The 14109-nt window shown below is 40.4% G+C and overlaps 1 protein-coding gene across 4 annotated transcripts in view; it reads right to left on the bottom strand.

The window, feature by feature from the left end:
- Positions 1 to 10655, bottom strand: part of LOC131678299 (pupal cuticle protein 36a) — a 43311-nt gene extending 32656 nt beyond the window's left edge. For 2 of the 4 annotated variants that reach the window (XM_058958364.1, XM_058958366.1), the window contains exon 1: positions 10449 to 10655. The gene's annotated coding sequence lies outside the window, so the exon portion shown is untranslated. The remainder of the gene's footprint in view (positions 1 to 10448) is intronic. The other 2 variants (XM_058958361.1, XM_058958368.1) reach the window with 2 other exon arrangements.
- Positions 10656 to 14109: the final 3454 nt, after the last annotated feature.

Below are 14109 nucleotides of genomic sequence, written 5' to 3'. Positions count from 1 at the left end.
ACATTTTTTTTTCAAGTTTAATATTTTTAAATCATGTACTGATGTATGAAGGACATGATTGGATGGTTTTACCTGAAATTCTCTGCTCACTACTATTTGTTCAAAAATGATTACAATTTGAAGTCCGTTTTTATATTCCGGGGTGACTTTGATAACCTGTATGTTCACCTACATTAAGTTCTTGATGTCAATGTTTTTCATTCAAATGTTTGTTTAAACTAATTTTAAAACGATACCCATTGTTAAATGGATGTTAATTGGCATTGTAAACAACATTTCAATATACTGTAAAATTTAACTGACCAAAATTCGTATAAATCGGGTCTAACTTGAATAAAAGTATCTAAAAACTTGTTTAACTGCTAAATTTGTTTTATTTCAGCGGTTTATCAATTAACAAAGATTTTCATCGATTTTAACATATTGGAGTATTGTATATAAAAAAAATTGCAAATTTAAGCTTGAATTAATTTGAAATAATTGCTAACTAGTTTCACAAAACATTTTTTTTAAATTAAGCAAACTCTCAGAAATCGATTTGGCACATCCGATACAAAAGAAAAAACCTGTTTTAATCCACCTAGCGGTGCAATTGTGCCTTTCTCATTTCTCTAAACTATGGCACGGAGGCTTTTTATGTTCAACATAATTGTGGAAATGTCCATTAGATTCTTAGTACACTTTGCACTTATACACAATGGCATGCCAGCCACGAACTTGATGAGCTACGTGTCGACGGTGAAACACTTGAAACAAAAAAATATCATACTCCATTAGCCTAATCAGCATTAGATCAATGTTATCTGCTTGCTAACTCATTTTGTCATGCGGGGATGGGTATGTGAGGAGGGCGAAAGTCCCATGAACGAACGACTCCCCAGCTTAAATTGGTATGCTTTGTAATATAGTGGTGGTTTAAAGATAATGGGGTTGAAAGGGAGGGGTATGAGGTGGTGGTCTGAGGGGTGATTTAAGGAGATTTTTAAAGGAGGGGAGTGAACAGTAGAGGGGGGTGTAACCCCTCTCCGTAAACCATCAACTACGCCCCTGTTAAAATCCAGAAACCTTATGCGAGTCGAAAAAAGCCGGGATTAGGTTGACGTTTTTCAGAGTGATTGCATAACCTTTCTATATGAGAAAGGCAAAAATGTGCAAAATCCAAAAAAGTGAATCTTCGTCAATTTTTTTTCGTGTTTGCATCAAATCTCGACGTTTTATGCACCTTGAATACATTTAGCATCAAAAATAAAAATTCTATTTTTAATTTTTCCTATAGTTTTTATGAGAAATTTCTGTGTGGCCGCACTCTGAAACCCGTAATTCCGGAACGAGAATTCCGATCGATCCAAAATTCAATAGCAGCCGATGGGAAGGTTGCACCTTTCATTTGAGACTAAGTTTGGGCAAATCGGTCCAGCCATCTCTGAGAAAAATGAGTGACATTATTTGACACATACGCACATACATACACACACACACATACACACACATACACACACACATACATACACACATACACACACACATACAGACTTTTTCCGATCTCGACGAACTGAGTCGAATGGGATATGACACTCGGCCCTCCGAGCCGGGATTAGGTTGACGTTTTTCAGAGTGATTGCATAACCTTTCTATATGAGAAAGGCAAAAAACTTGGAATTTACTATTCTTGCTAAAACCTAAGATTTATTTGTTGTATAAAAATAGACATTCGTAAGCTTCGTCAAAATAAGATAAAGTAAAAGTTTAGATTTTTAACAAATCACTGCTTTATAAGTTTAGAGTAAAACTCATTACAAATTTGAATGATTAGGTAGACTATTCTAGCTAAATATGTAATCTACGAAAACAGTTTCGAGTGATCAAAGTCACCCCGACGATCAAAGTCACCCCGGTTTACGGTAACTAATATACATGCTAGCGCTCACGAGTCGGAATCACCAAAATGAGTTCTGTGAACATTGCTCAGCTCCGGATCGAAACAACCTGGAAAGTGTGCATCGAAGAGACAATTAAAAACATCTTTTTCGTCCGTCACATAAACACCATCTCTGGTTTTTAAGGAGTTTATCTGAAAATCCTTCGATTTCGAGAGAAGCCTCATTCAGACTAGAGACATTTGTGCATAGATTTTGCCAGCCAACAAGCTCTGCAGATCTAAAACATTTCTTATATGCAGTACGAGCTGGCCTGAAAGCCTTGGAGTCGTCACGCTAACGCCGGTTACAGGCCCTTCGCTCCCTACCGAGGGGATCATCTAATCGATTTAACAGTGCGAAGCGGACAAACTTCTTCGGAGAATGCTTCTATGAACGAGTTTGTTGTATCCACGACGTCATCCTATACATTATTTCTACGGTTTAGTTCAGATTTGATTTGTTTTCTAGACATGGAAAGGTCAATTATTACACAATTTTCATTATAATGACGCATCATTCTATTGATGGGGCTATTTTTAGCATAGTTTGTCCTAAAAGATTGTTCTTGGAATAAATTACGAGTTCTTAGTTGTCGGCTAGGTACATAAAATTTTATTTGCGAAAGTAATGATGCGGATTGTACACGTTGAGAAATAATGTCGTTGATAAAGTAAAGCATGGCAAATTAGCGGCGTTCTTTGAGTGTTTGTATATTAATGAGCATGCAACGTGCTTTATACGATGGAAGAGGAAATGTCGTCCAGTTTAGTTTACGAAGCGCGTACAAAATAAATTGTTTTTGGACTGATTCGATGCGTTCTTCGTACAGGACAGTGTATGGGTTCCATACTATGCTGCAATATTCCAAAATTGGCCTGACATATGTATTGTATAATGATTTGATTGTGTAAGGGTCTTCAAAATTGTAGGTGAAACGTTTAATAAAGCCCAGCATACTTTTTGCTTTATTTATTATTGTATTATAATGTTCAACAAATGTGAGCTTGGAGTCTAAGATTACGCCTAAATCTCGTACAATTTTGCATTTTTCTACAAGTTGGTTGCCTAAGTGTATGTCTATGGGAACATTTGAAATTTTTCTGCTGAAGGTTATTGAGTTGCATTTCTTTACATTAAGTTGGAGTAGACTTTTGCTACACCACGTGTGGAATATATTTATTTCGTTTTGGAATATTTCAGTGTCTTTGACATTTCTTATTTCCATGAAAAGTTTCATGTCATCTGCATATATAAGCACTTTAAGATGTTTGAGTATAAAGGTAATGTCATTAACGTACAAAATAAAAAGACGAGGGCCTAAGTGGGAACCCTGGGGTACGCCAGAGGTGACAGAAATTGGTTCCGAGAGTATATTCTGAAAGCGAACTGTTTGTTGACGTTTCGTTAAATATGATTCGAGCCATTTCAATAGTTTATTTTCTATGCCATATTTTTGCAGTTTGAAGAGTAATAAAGGTATGTCATGCTTTACTAAAGTCTGTGTAGAGTGTTTCCACATGGTTGCCATTGTCCATTGCATTTACAGTAAATGTTACAAATTCTAAAAGGTTTGATGTTGTTGAGCGGCCTTTATAAAAACCATGCTGCTTGCTTGTTATTTGATTTTTGATTTGCTGAAATATTTTGTCATTTACTAGTTTTTCGAATAATTTTGGAATGCATGATATAATGGCAATCCCACGATGGTTTCGGATGTCCGATTTAGCGCCTGATTTAAAAATTGGCACTAAAAAGGATGATTTCCATATTTCTGGGAATGTTCCATTTTTCAGTGACATGTTGAAAATATGTAGTAGTGGTAGAGTGAATTCTTCTGCTAGATTTTTTAAAAATATTGGTGCTATTCCGTCCGGTCCAGGTCCTTTTGATGCGTCCAAGTTTTTTAGTGCAGTGGTAATTTCGTGTTCAGATAGTTCGTGGACGGCAATGTCAAAAGTTGCTACTTTTCAATTTCGTTTTCCAAGTCGTGTAGTTGACTAATTGTTGGAAAAAATCCATGAAATTCAGTCGCCAAGCTTTCCAAAAAGAGGTCCCAGTTTCATCGGTTAAAGACGGTTCAGTTTCATTTGGAACATGCCAATTTCCCAGCTGCGAAATTCTTTCAGAGCACAGCGCACAGTGGCGGCTCTTCAAACAAAAGTCGGACAAAACCTCAAATGTTACCTAATTTGGCTGAAAATCACAATTTAAGCTAATTTTGGGGTGCTGAGCTCATTTTTGATGTCAAAAGTCGTAAAATATTAAATGCATTTTTCCATACAGTGTCATTGAACCTTTCTTATAACTATGATCCCGTTTTCATGATAGATTTTCCGTTACTGTTCACCAATGTCAACAATATCATAAAAAATGAAGAAAACTACTTAAAAACCATTGTTGAACGTGTTGGTTTACTGTAGATTGTCTAACTATTTTACACAAAACACCATGCGTCTCCATATCAGCAATAAAGCTTCAAAATCTGCTTAAAACTTTTTGCGCACCTAGGCGCAGAACGAGACCATGATATTCGAAAAGTAGAGGTAATTTCACATAGAATGTATACTATGTGACCGTTCCGAACTGATTCCGAAATTTGTACAGAATACATTAGTGAACAAAGTATTTTTGATCTGACCACCTTAAACATATTTAAACCAAAAAGTCATAGTTCCAAGCAAATTTACCAAATGAATTTTACTCACTAACCAAGTTCTTTCGTTCCTCTACCCAATGAAACTAGTTGTGCTAAAATCGGACCAAAATCAAAAGAGCAACATGCATTTGAAGTGAACAGAGCAATGATGGTTTCGGAAATGAAAATCATTAAAAAAATCCGGACTTTGGTATGTTTAAACTCGTGTTAAAAATCGTGTTCTTATCCAACGATCATAAAATTTTGAATATACATCAATCAATACATGAGAAATTTAGGAAAAATATAAAATATCAATTTTTCAAAAATAAATTTTTGGGGTTTTGGCCAGCCTCCGGCCACTGTGCAGCGTCATGTCTAATACCTCCTCTCTTCCAGACCTAGCAAAAGTTGGTCGGTTTCCCACATTCAGAATATGGAGATTTGTACTACTTATATACTCCATCAGCTGAAAGCCTCTCACATTGATGTCTAAGCTGACCCAAATGATGTGATGAGCATTTGCATCACTGCCGATAATGAGCGGAAATCCACCTCTGCTACAATATGATGCAATGCTTTTGAAATCATCATTGGGTGATGACTCGTTATATGGTAAACATATATAATTTTTGTCTATGTTACCGACAGTCAGTGTAACTGTGACTACACAAATATCGCAAGTTGTGAGCTCCCAAGTAGAAACTCTAGTTTTATAGCACACTACAAGAGCATTCTGAGTTTTAAGGTCTTCAAGAGTACCATAAAACCTCAACTGTTACTAGGGCTCCGATGTGAGACACGCGTCAATAGCTTTTATTTGCAAGAATGCAAGCACGAGACATTTCACGTGGGTTAGTCATGCCTGTCTTGTTGTAAGCAATGAAGGCAGTGTTAAGTAACTTTCCAATAGAGAAGTTTCCTGTATGGAAGTACGGTTCTTGAACCAATGCTATGGGAACTTTGTCTTCCTGCATAAGTCAATATAGTTTCATAGTTGCTGTACGTTAATACCTGCTATATTGCACAACAACTAGAGGAAACCAAGCAGGTTGGGAAGTAAACGAATGTGGCGAGCCATATCTGGTTTAAATGGTACATAATCATAAGTGCTATAACTTTGGAAGTATAATTCGGAAAATACCTTTGTTTAAAGGAAACATTCTTAGCATTTCAATGGAAATATTTCCATTACGCGAGAAATACGGGCAATTGGAGTTTTGGGACATTATGTCCTAAAAAACTCTATTGCTAATAACCTCTATGCTCTATGCTGCAAATCATACAGTGTTTCTAATGTGACCCGATTTTCAGTTTTCGCTATATTTCTCTCAGGCCTACCGGTAGGTTGCCGTAGTCAGTCCGGCGATTGCGGAAGGAGCGGTCCGGTTCCCTAGCGTTCCGACGACCCAATCCTGGTGCTCTGTCGCTGTCTACTCGACTAATCCCCAGCAACTTCGGCAAAGAGTTTCCCGGCGGTGATTGCTCTCCCGAAACCGTTGCTCGCTGTTCGTCATTTCGTAGTTTCCGCTGTAAGGCAGTCGTGATCTGCGTCACCATTCTGTTGTCCGCGTTCCACGTGATTACGTTGCGTATCATTTGGTGGACAACATTATCCGTGTAGATGACCGGTCCTTCCGTTTCAAGCATCTCCCTGCGAATAGTTTCGAACATTGGACTTACGAAAACCACGAAAACAACGGTGACGGTGCATACCCGGTCCAATGAAGATATTTTCGGATGCAGCCGTGCCTCGACAAGAGTTGTGTCAGGTGGAAGTTCACCTCTCTGTACTTCCGATTGAACCATGTCAACAGGTTAAGGATGAGCCGTTAGGTCCACCTTTTTTCCGTATTGTCTTATTCATGCAGCCACCTCGCCATCAAATCGACTCTCATCGTCTTTCTCGCGTTTCTGGTGTTTCTCCGATTGTAGCACTCTATATCCTCTGCCAGGCTATCGATGACGGAACACTGCCTAGAAGACGTCTCGTGCTGCTTCTTGAACTTCCGGCGTTTTGCATGATCCTCGCTATCCCGTTCGTCGCCTTCGCCGACCTTTCGTAGGCGTAGTCGACGTGATTGTTAAAGCTCAACCGGTCGTCGATCAATTTTCAGTTTTTTCTAGTATATTCAGCAGACACATAGGCCTATATGAGGCGGCATCGCTCGGTTATTTCCCTGGCTATAGCAGCATCACCACTTCTGCAGCACCATCCTGAACATTTCCGGATATATCACAATAACAGCTTTCAGCACCATGTATGGTATACACTCCGGACCAGAGGCTGCACGCCGTCACGCCGTTCCTATTTTCGCGGCATTGTGATGTCACAAGCTGTCACAAGCCTTCTTGTTAGATCGGCCGCATCAACGTTCTCAACGTACAGCCGAAGTTCTCAACTAAGAGGTCTTCCACTTTAGCTCGCGGGTCGTCCCTCTCCGTTCTGCAGCAGGGTTCCTGGGCCGATGTGGTAGCAAATCGCCTGTTGTTTGCCTATCCAGTCCACGTTCGCCGTCAGTAAAGGACTGCAGAATATGACGCCGATGATAGACTCGCTCCCGTCTCTCCGAAATGTGCTAACAAAACCTCCATTTCACAATCATACGTATAACTTCACTAGAGTTTCCTGCAGGATACATCCTTTTGTGTTTGTTACTTTACTACCCACTTCACAGCCCAGACATTAAAGCAACCAATGACTACCAGATTACGGCCGATCAACTGCTCGGTTAACTGTTCCAACGTTAGACTGAACTGATAGTAGGTGCGTAACAGTTGCAAATGAAGACACCACTGATTTTGGCGATCGCGAAGCCTTTTGCTCACGAGTTTTCTGAAGTTAACTCGGAGCCTCACTTGATCCATGAAATAGCTCCACCATTCATTCATTTCCCAACATTTCTCTTGCTTACTGTCATTCTCTACAACTACTACGCTATATATATCCTCTGCGTATTTGAGCCATTTTGCCCCTAACTCCAGTCGGATATTACTCAGCGGTAAGTTACCGCAAGGCATTTCTGTAAGCCGTTTAGCTTCCGTTTTCGTGAACCATTTAGTTTCCAGCTTTGTCGCGATCTACCCGGATAGTTCCCGGCGCAAAGCTCACGTTAATCCGACTGAGAGTTCCCTGGCGGCGGAATTTCTCTTGGTTCTGATGTCCGTTTCGTGAATTAATAGCTCAAGTTTGGTCACGATATAAGTGTCGCCAATGTTCACTACGAGAAAACATTTTCAGATGACAAATTTTGCAAAAGTAACTTACTGAACTCCATTTAAAGCATAAGGCATTTTTTGTTAAAAATATTGAATTATTCAAATTTTTCAATAAAACATTTCGGGGGGAGGTGGGATTTTCATTAAGCCCCTAACCCATAACCCCTAGTTTAGAATAACAAGGCAAATTCAGGAGACAAAAACCCTTCTGGGAAAAAAAATCGGTCGCTTTAACATTGATCCTTTAACTATTTGCATTACCAATGGTAGTCATAAACACTATTTGCAGTGGACAATTAGTTTTACCGTTATCGAAAGAGGAAATAAACAATGGGCGACTCTCTCATAAAATTGCAACACGGGAAAACGCTGCAGAAAATAACCTATTAGCTATTTCCTCTTGAAAATTGAGGAAAAATTAGTTTAGAGTGTATTGTTTACACTGTATTTTTATCGCTGTCAGATTTTCTAAAATTGGGAAAAATGGCGTCACACAAAAAGCAACGTTGCGAATTTATTTTGCGTAAGCACTTGGAAAATCCTCAATTCTCTTATCGGGACATAGGAAAACAATTTGGAATCGTGCAGTCAACGGTGTGTCGTGTGATTAAACGTTACTACCAAACTTTAAACATCGAACGGAAAGAGAAATACGATCAGAATGGATGTTCTATTAGTGATCAGGATCACAAGCGGGTAGTGAAAGTGTTTAAGCGGAATCCCAATGCTTCGGTCAGGGATGTGGTCAAAAAGTTGAATATATCTAAGGAGGGGCTGCATACGTACAAAGTGCAGAGGGTTCCAAATCGTGACGAACGGCAAAATTTGGTGGGAAAGGCATCATGTATAATAAGACATACGTCAAGGCGGACTTCCGGAGATATTGTTCTTCACTGTTTGATGTCCCAGAGGAAATAAGGAAGCAGAAACTTTCAAAGCTTACCAATAAATACATGATTTTGCAAGTGATCTGCTCATGTGGCAAACGGAGTGTGCCGTTCGTGACTACCGGGACTGTAAACGGGGAAATCTACTTCAATGAGTGTATACAGAAGTGTCTGCTTCCTCTTTTGAAACAACAATGGGTAATGATGAAGCATACACTATTAAATCATCCCAAGGAGACAAATCTGGGGAAGATATGAAGAAAAAATGGATTTACGTACAGAAGAAGCTGCAGCCAGATGTTGTACAAAACCTAATGGGCAGAGTTAAGCGTACGGTGCGAGCGTACGGTTATGGTGTTAAATTAAATAAATTTTCCAAAAGCTTATTAATAGGTTAAATTTTATTGCCTGAAAGTTTGAATAGGATCGGTCCACTAGGTAATTTTCTACAGAGTTTTTTTCGTGATGCAATTAAGTGAGACACACTTTAAATGTTAGTTCCCATTGAAAATTTTTCACAGTAAAGCTGTATTGACCGTGTACATTTACGATCATTGAAGTTATTTGGAAACATTCACTGAACTAAAAACACAATTATCAGCTCTACATTAGATGTTTCCTATCCTTATTAGATGTAGTTTACAAACCAGTTGCAAATTTTAGACATCAAGCAGCTGGCTAACGAGGGCAACGCTAACGATGTCGCTTTCGTTCACTATTGAGTACTACAAATCACGTTTAAATTCTCAACCGTGACCAATCAGAACAACTAATTGTAGGCAGATGCAGATTTATCTATGCACCTAATATCCACGTAGGTTTTTTGTACGTAAAATATAGCTTTCGACAACTCTCAACGACACAGAACAGGTACATACCTAAGTTAATACGAAAATATACAATCATTGCCATAGAAAACAAAAATTGATAACCAACTTATCTTGAATAAGAAGAAAAAAATGTAACGGTTTTTTTATATCAATAATGCGGTTGCACAGGTATGTCGGACCTCTTATGTATTGGATGATACATGATTTCAACCATTCATATTTTATTTTTTTACGTAGGTATATTTCAAGATGTGGAAAAGCCAAACATATAAAACAGTTCCGAAGCTAGAATGCGGTTTTACAAAAGTGACTAAGTTGCGGTTACATAATCTCCGTTGCATTTGATAACCTTCAGAACTAAATCACATTCAATGAACTCTCCCACATAAATAACACATTTGAGTGTTTCCAGTTCCAAAACACTTCTTAGATGAGCACAATGGTTATTCCAGAATTCCCAAAGACTGGTCGAATAAGCAAGATCCAAAACCGGTATTTTTCGTCTCATCACGACTTCTTCTGCTAACACAATGTTCCTTCGTGTAACATCCAGTATTTTTTCTAGACCTATCGACGGTTATTTCCAGCCAAATTGAACATCCATCTTCATTAATACAAACCAATCCAATTTTCACTCGAAGTTCGATTCATCTTCTAATTCGTGCAAACGACTTTGACTACCAGGCAGTGAGCTCAATTAACATATATCAGTCCACCAATATGTCGGGGGTTTTCCGCATGCGACGAAGCACAACACCTTCAAGAAACTTGTTTCACAGGTACGGAAACGCGGTTTTGAATTTTGATCATCTGCTGGCCGGTTTGTAAGCACGTCATCCAATTAAATTTCACTTCAGGTCACCTATCAGCTCGGTGTAGTCCTATCGCTGCAAAACTTTCGAAACGCCCTTCACCGGAGGATTGTTTTGGTCAACAAACATAAATCATAACTATTTACCACCAACTAGCACTATCACAAGCTGCTAGAATCGAACGAGCACGAGAAAAAAAAAAATACTGACTTTCCGTGTTTACTTATGTGCGGTCAAGTTCACGGACGCAACAGTAGCAGTAGCAACAATCTTGAATGGACGAACAAATACAAGAAGAAAGAATGATCGCACTCGATCGTCTCCGCTATCAGAATGAAGCGGTGAGAGGATCGCGGTGGCTGTTTTATACTGAAGTAAAACGACACAAATGAATCTTCGTTTCGTTTTCGCCGGTGCACGAATGTCACGTCTTGGCGTCGACGTTCGACTCATTGTGGGTCGTAGACTACGGCGACGACTCGTAGTCAATTCTGAGGACAATTTTCCTAAAGGTGGGCTCATTGTGCGGTGGAGGATTCTGGAATTTTATAAGTCGTCGTTTTATGCTGGATGGGGTATAGTGAAAAAGTTCTTCTCCAATACACCATTGCATGAAAATGTATAACCTCACTTTTCGGACAGATGAGAGAGCTTGTTTACAAGGACTTAGAAAATATTCGATTCTATCCAGTACTCGAAATTTAGTTTTTCTAACAACAAGCTCGGTGAACTGTCAATTTTTCGAACATTTTTACTCTGATGACGTCAGCTTCCAATGTTCTTAAGTATTGTTGGATTTTTGATCCTATTAAATGAACACGCGAAAATCCAACACCCTCGAAAATGACAAACGTTCATACTCATATAAATGATTAAGAACCTCTCGAGGGGTGATGGAGGATCATATTTGGGATAAAAAAACCATTTTACACACACCACCAAATGTCAACCGTTACAGAATTATAGATCTACTTTGCGTACTTTATTTTGTCGTTTTTTTTCAGGTCCATTTGAAAGCCGAGAAAACTTCCTACTAAATAAAGCATGTCTTTCAGTAAATGGAATTAAGTAACCTTTTAGTGATGTACTCAACAGTTTGTGATTTTGCTAAAGTTTTTGTTAATTTTGTAACAAATTTTGAACATAACAATACCTATTACCCAGAAGTTGAGAGTCAAACCGATCCATAATTTGTTCTTCAAAATTATATGCCTATTCCTTCTCGTTCCTTTTTAGTTTTATTATTAATATTTTTCTATAGTCTTGTGAGGTGTAGTGTTCTGTAGTGCTTAAAAGAATCCCATTTACAAAATATGCTTTATATCCTTATTTCATTGGAAGCTGATATCATGTTCTATCGAATTATGTCAAAATGTTTTTCGTTAAGAGTACTAAGTAACTTTTACATTTCTTATAAAAGACATGTATGGGATTCGCTCAAACTTTCAAGATTTTTCCCCGAAGTGCGGTGGGCTGAATCTTACATACCAATCGACTCAGCTCGACGATTTGGATAATGTCTGTGTGAGTTATTTTTAGGGAGCAGGAAAAAACTTCCAAAAATGCCCTGAGAATGCAGAAAAAATATACAAAACTCTAACGTCTCAGGGAACGGGTTTGGGCTGCCACCCAACCCACTAAAAACAACTACTCTTGCCCAGAACCTGAATCCTCCCCGGCACTACCTTACGCCATTACTTTGGGAATGTATTTTTTTATGTGCATAACACCCACTCTAATTCAACTACTTAGTACTTAGTCCATCAGCAGGGTTACATCACCACTCCTGGGCACACCATTAGTTCTCTACCATCCACACAGGCTGAAAATTTCTGCAGGGCAGTCAGAAACATAGCTGTGGGTCGAGACTTCGTGCTCTTTCCCTACGAAGAAAATCTGGACGGCACCACAACTCGGCTCCCTTGTGCCAATTTGCATCGCAACTCCCTTCTCGTACCTTTCAGCACGACTTACTCGTTGAGCTCCCAACGTTTTCGCGAACTACTCGGTCTAGTCACCGACGATGGACCTGGCCTACTCCGACGGAGAATTCCCTGGCAAGCGAAATTCTCCTGAAACGGAGCCAACCAACCAGATGTCGAGATCGCTGGTGCCCCGACGACCCGTGACTGGTGGTGTCTTGTCGTGGTCTACTCAGTCTAGTTCCCGGCGGAGAATCTAGCTTACGGCGACGGAGAGTTCCCCGGTGAAAAAAGTTCTCCCGATACCGATTCTTCTTTGGTTTTAGCACTACAACTTCTTGAGCCCGTTGGCTGCCATCGCAACTCCTTTAGACCCTATGGTTCTCCACTCGTTCCATTTCACCCCACTGCCCCGATGAGCCATTCAATTCCCAACTTTACTAAAATATTGTTCGCGAACTACTCGATCCAGTCGCCGAATATCCAGCTCTAGCCTATTCGGACAGAGAATTTCTTGGCGAGATAGGTTCTTCCAAAAGCGAAGATTTCTTCTGATATCGATGTTCGTTTCCGTGAGCCATTTAGCTCCCCTCTTCATCCCGATCTACTCGATCTAGTCCCCGGCGGTGGATCCAACCTAATCACTAGTTACCCGGTAGGGTGTCGAGATCGGTCCGGCGATTCCGGTGATTTACGGCAACTTTCTAGCCAATGGCGCTACTTTGTTGGTCCCTTCGCCACTTCTTCTGCAGCTCGGAGAGTATAGTCGTAACCACTTTGTTGACAGCCTCTCAGGTATGTTCGTCGTGGCATATTTCTTCGGCGATATTCTCATCTGTCACACCAGGCATACCGTATCGAACTTCATCGAACCTACTGCATTCGAAGACCACGTGTTCCGGTGTCTCTTGCACGTCCACACACTCCGGGCAAAGGAGTGACGAAGTATGTCCAAACCGATTCAGGTACTTCCGGAAGCATCCGTGCACGGACAAAAACTGCGTCAAATAGAAGTTCACCTTTCCATGCACCCAAGCCGATACATTTGGGATGAGTCGGTGGGTTCACCTTTCTTTCTCCGCGTTGTCCCACTCCTGCTGCCACTTTGCCAAGTCTCATTGCATTACGTGCATTTCTCCGCTGGTAGCATTACACGTTCTCAGCCAGAGTGATGCAGATGGGGACCATCCCGGCGATAACGTATACTTTCTCCGACGATATTGTTCTGTAATCACTCGTGACTCGTACGGCCATCAGCCGGAATGTCCTGTTCAGTATTTCTTGGTTCCGCTATGTTTTCAGCGCAGACCCTCAACTCCGACCTGCTTCTTGGACAGTCCGCGCTCACCGTCCGTGCGTTTCGTCAACCTGTTAAGGATGATCCTTTCCAGGAGTTTTCCGAGTGTATCTAGCAGACGTATGGGCCTGTACGAGGCCGAATCGCTAGGTGGTTTCCCTGGTTTTGGCAGCAACACCAGCTTCTGGACCTTCCACATTTCGGGGAAGTTACCTTCATTTAGACACTTCTGCAGCGCCATCCTGAACATGTCCGAATATGCCAGGATTCAGCACCACGCTTGATATTCCATGCGAGCCGGGAGATTTCTTTGATTTCAGGTGCTTCGATGCTTCTGCGAGTTCGTCTTTAGTCACTTGCCGATCGTCCGTGTTTGCTCTTTCTTCTTGGCCATACGGTGTCGGCGACCAGACAGTTGGATCGTGCTTCGGGAAAACTCTCGACGATTACCTTCAGCTTACCCGATTACCTTCAGCGAGTCCTTCATTTTTGCCATCACGACTTGATACGTGTCGCCCCAGGGATTGTCGTCCAATTCTCAACACAGCTCTTTATGGCAATCTGACTAATCTCCCGTTTTAAAGCATC

Source organism: Topomyia yanbarensis, chromosome 2 (assembly GCF_030247195.1).
Source record: "Topomyia yanbarensis strain Yona2022 chromosome 2, ASM3024719v1, whole genome shotgun sequence".
Lineage (NCBI taxonomy): Eukaryota > Metazoa > Arthropoda > Insecta > Diptera > Culicidae > Topomyia > Topomyia yanbarensis.
The sequence above is the reverse complement of the archived record's forward strand: the minus strand, read 5'-3'. Positions and strand labels throughout refer to the sequence as shown.